Raw genomic sequence first — 4,545 nt, 5'->3', positions numbered from 1 at the left:
AAATATGACGAGGCAAAAATAGGCAAAAATAGGCTGACGCATCTCCAACCTCTAAATTCAAATTCTATCCTCCAAATTCAAATTTGCCCCAACCTCCTCCATAATTCTTCTTCTGGAGTCTCCAAATTCGTGCCACTTGATTATATGAAACTCTTCCGTAAGATAATATAGATATAGATAGATATAAAGATATAGAAGAGAGACATTAATTGATATGTCCTAAAGTTTCTATAGGTGATTTTGAAAGGTCCAAAGGCCCCAAGAATACACGTGGAAGCAAGGCTCTTCCTGACCGACATCCCCTCCTCTTGTCTCCATGCTAGGTAGGCCCCATCGACCTCCCCTCTCGACGGCGCTCTCCCCTCTACTCCATAGCCCTTTCTCTCACAAGCACAGCTAATCAAAAATGTCAATTAGATCACAATTTGGAGCAAACAAGTATAAACCCAAGGTAGACATCGAAACCGAACAAGGGACAAAGAGAGGGAGAGATTTACATCCAACAAACTCCAAGTTGTATGAGAGAGAGAGAGAGAGAGAGAGAGAGAGAGAGAGAGAGATGCACAATGAGTTCTCTTCTGTAATATGAAAGCACATAAAAGCATGACAAAATTAACACAAGACAAGCATTGGGTGCAATCTCCTCCCTAAACGTGAGTGGATCCACATTTCACAAGCGGGTTTTTTTTATATTTCTTCCAAAATAGACTAAGGAGCTATAAATAGCTTTTCTTACAAAATTAGACTTGTCTTTTACAAAAATAACCATAAATAATTATAATCACATGTGCACAAAATATAATACAAAATGGGCGACAAACATAATAACAAATGTTGGCACGTGGCCAAATAAATGAAGCAACTCCGCATAATACCACAAACGATAAATATATGTTATGCACAACCATGCACCCATGGGACGTCCTAGTCGACTCCATCATAGGACATCCTAGTCGACTCCATCATAGTGCCCTCATCACTTATTACTCAACAATGCCAACCATGTTAGTTACATACAATCAATTGGACTCCTCACAGTCATCCCAACATGCCATTATATGGTGGGCACAAACATAAGCAACAACAGCATTAGCTCAATATATAACATGGAATCATCCATAATACGAATTATATGAGCGGTTGAGGTTTGGACAAGTGCAAAAATATCACTCATGCATCCATCAATCATCTTTTATAGGATCCCATGTGTGTGGTAGTGTTTTGATGATCAATGAGGTGGGTCTTCATAAATAGGATGTGAAGGAAGTGTCCTCTAAATGGTCTATAAAGCCTTAATCAATAATTAGAGGTGGCTCTTCATGAATAGGATGTGAAGAAAGTGGTCCTCTAAATGGTCCATAAAACCTTGATCAACAATTAGAGGCGGCTATTTAAAAGTAGATATGAAGGAAGTGGTCCTCTAAATGTTTTCAACAAGCTAATGTGAAAATAGTTGTGAATGTGCTAGTGTGATGGCATGCAAGGCCATTAATCCTTTTGGTGACCCTAAATGGTCCATAAAACATTGGTGTCAATTTCATGATTGGATTCTTCTCCACAGTCTTGAGACATCTCTTTTGAATTCTAAAGAGAACATAATCACCTTCTTTAAAAGATATGGTTTTACATTTCTTATTTGCTAGCATATTCTTCTTGAGATTTGCATATATTTTGGTGTACTTGCCAAAGTATGTTTTCAAAATCTCGAGTAAACTCATCAACAAGCTATACTTTATGAAAAAGGTATGAAGTAAGAATGGGTAAAGCCTTTTGATAAATAATCTCAAATGGTAAGCAAATTGAATGAGGTGAATGTATTTATCCCAAAGTCTAAGTTGGGATGAAACGTATACTCTAATTCTAGAATCATACTATTTCTAACTTTTGTTTGTCTATTACACTTTCGAAAAAATGGGTTGTGAAATCTAACTTAGTGACTATGTTTTCAAAAAGTGTAGTCCAAAAATGAGTGCATAACTTAGAATCACGGTCAAACACACAATGACCTCGGGTAAGCCATGATACACAAAGTGTGTAACTTATTGAGATGCCAATGTCTTTTTGCATGGAATAAAATAAGCTTGTTTACTAAAGCTATCCATGTTCATGCTTTTCGTACACTTGAAATCCCTTCCTCTAGCTTAGTATCAATTCACATTATATATGGCCATGGGCCCTAGTGTTGTATCCATAAGGCTTATATATACCAGTAGAGATAGGCTATGGGCACCCACTTAAGTTGGGCAGTCAGGCAAATCCCCATGTATATATACAACTTTTGATAATGTGAATGGAATAACTATTCAAAAATGTACAAAGCTTTCTTCTTCCTCTCTTGTGCTCCTTACCCTCTTGCTTGCTTGGTGGTTTGTATGCTTATGTGAGTGCTTGTGGTGTGTTGATAGCTTAATTGAGAGAGTGATTGAGGTAGATTAGAGTGGAGAGTGGTTCAAGCTTGCTACCTTAATTAACCATTCCCATAGGAAGGTTTGAAGATTGAGAGTAGAGGAAGGGTTCAAACAAAAGGGATTAACACACCTCTTAGCCTCTTTCGCCTCTTGTATTAGGACTTCCACAATCCAAGATTCCTTGCACGAGGGCAAGAAGGTTCTTTGACACGAACAAATGGTGCTGCTGTCAGTGGGAAGGGACTAATGTCGGATGAGGGAAGGAAGTAAACCCATCTTCTTCTCAAAAGTCTTCCATTATTCTCCCTTTATTATGCCCTTTGGATGGAAATCCATGGTTATTTAGAGTATTGTGTATTGAGTGGTTTAGAGTGTTTATTATGTGTGCTTTGAGTGTATGTGAGTGTATATGAGTGGATTTCTATGATTAGAGTAAGTTTTCTTACTAACCATAACCCTTTTTTGTTGCTATTTTGATCCACTCTTTGTCTCAAGTGAGTGATAGAATGAAGAGCAAGCTCTCCTAAGTGTGATTGAGGTAGGTTATCTCTCTATTTGGTTATTTTTATAATTATCATGAGCATTAGTCTTAGTCTTAGGTTAATTAGGTAAGTAGTTTACATTAGCATTCTTTTTTATTTTTACCAAATCTAGCTTAATATTACCATTAATCTTTTTATTTATTATTTTGTATCACTATTATGCTAGATAGGCCAAAACATTTTAAAAAAAATGTATTCTTGCTCTTTGAATTTTCAAGTTGTTGACCAATTTTTGAATTGTTCAGTATTCAAATCATTGATAACCAGAGTAGAAAGAGGGGACTGTGGGACAATGTAAATAAATGGCCTTCATTTCCACACACTTGAGCTGAAAAAAGGAGGCTATCAAGGGTAGAAATCAAATATTCTCTTGTAAGAGAGTATAAAGAGGAGTGAAGACTATTGCTATACTTGGAAAGTACATTGTGGGACAATGTGGTAAATGGCCTTCATTTCCACACACTTGAGCTGAAAAAAGGGGGCTACAAATCAAATATCCTCTTATAAGAGGCTATAAAGAGGACTAAAGACCCCTTGTTGTACCTGGTAATTCACAAAAAAAATTTGATGCCAACTATTACCTTTAATGCATTTTCAGATCACCGATCATTATTAGATTCAGATTGTCGATCATTATTAGATTCATCGATCATTATTAGATTCAGATTGTCGATCCCAACTACAAATCTCAATAGCAAATCTAGATTGTCCATTTTTGGATCACGTGATCCAAAATCCAGATCGATGCCTATCCTAGATCGTCGATCTAAGTTTGCAAATCGTTCTTGATTATTCGGATCATTTATTTTGGGATTGTTCCAATTTTAAGATCACTTGTGATCTAGATCGTCGATTTAAGATCCAAATCCAGATCCTTGATCCAAAAACTCTAGATCTAGAGCACCAATCAACTAGACTTTTAGAAAGTAAAGAAATCAATAAAAGTTCATATTTGCACCGTTTCATATGCACCTTGCACATTTTTATTCATTTGTCTATTTGTGTATAGTTTTGCCGAGGAAAGATTTTGAAAAATATAAAAACCATAGAAAACCATAAAAACCCATACAAACTTCAAAAGCTCACAAACTCACACAAAAAATGGCAAACTAAAAAACCAAAAACATTGAGAACGCAATATAAAATCCTAAAACATTCGAAATTTTTAAAAAAATCATAAAAACAACCTTAGTAAGTGATTCTGGTGCTAGATTATGTGCTTTTACATTTGCGGTCAGGCCAAGTCATTGCTAAGTCCTATTCAAACCTGACCTTTGAATACAAGACTCTGTCTCAACTCCCACACTAGGGAGTGGTAGTGGACCACATGTAGAGTTAACCTCCCTAGTTGTGCAAGACACTAGCTTGAAAGTAGGCCAAGAGTCCTTCACACAATGGAAGATATTAGATCAATATTGTGTGGTATAAACCTTGTAGATCTTCAGTTGGTAAGAATGGAATTAAGAGAGAGTCGATTAATCATTAAGAAGGGCCAAAAGGGCTTAAATAGCTCACTAAACCAAAGAAAGATGTGTGGTTATGAGGGAACGAGCACAAATTGAAATAGCTGGTGAAACCTATGTGTTACAACACTA

This window comes from Cibotium barometz, chromosome 60, assembly GCF_041138505.1.
Source record: "Cibotium barometz isolate CiBa-2024 chromosome 60, ASM4113850v1, whole genome shotgun sequence".
Lineage (NCBI taxonomy): Eukaryota > Viridiplantae > Streptophyta > Polypodiopsida > Cyatheales > Cibotiaceae > Cibotium > Cibotium barometz.
The sequence above is the reverse complement of the archived record's forward strand: the minus strand, read 5'-3'. Positions refer to the sequence as shown.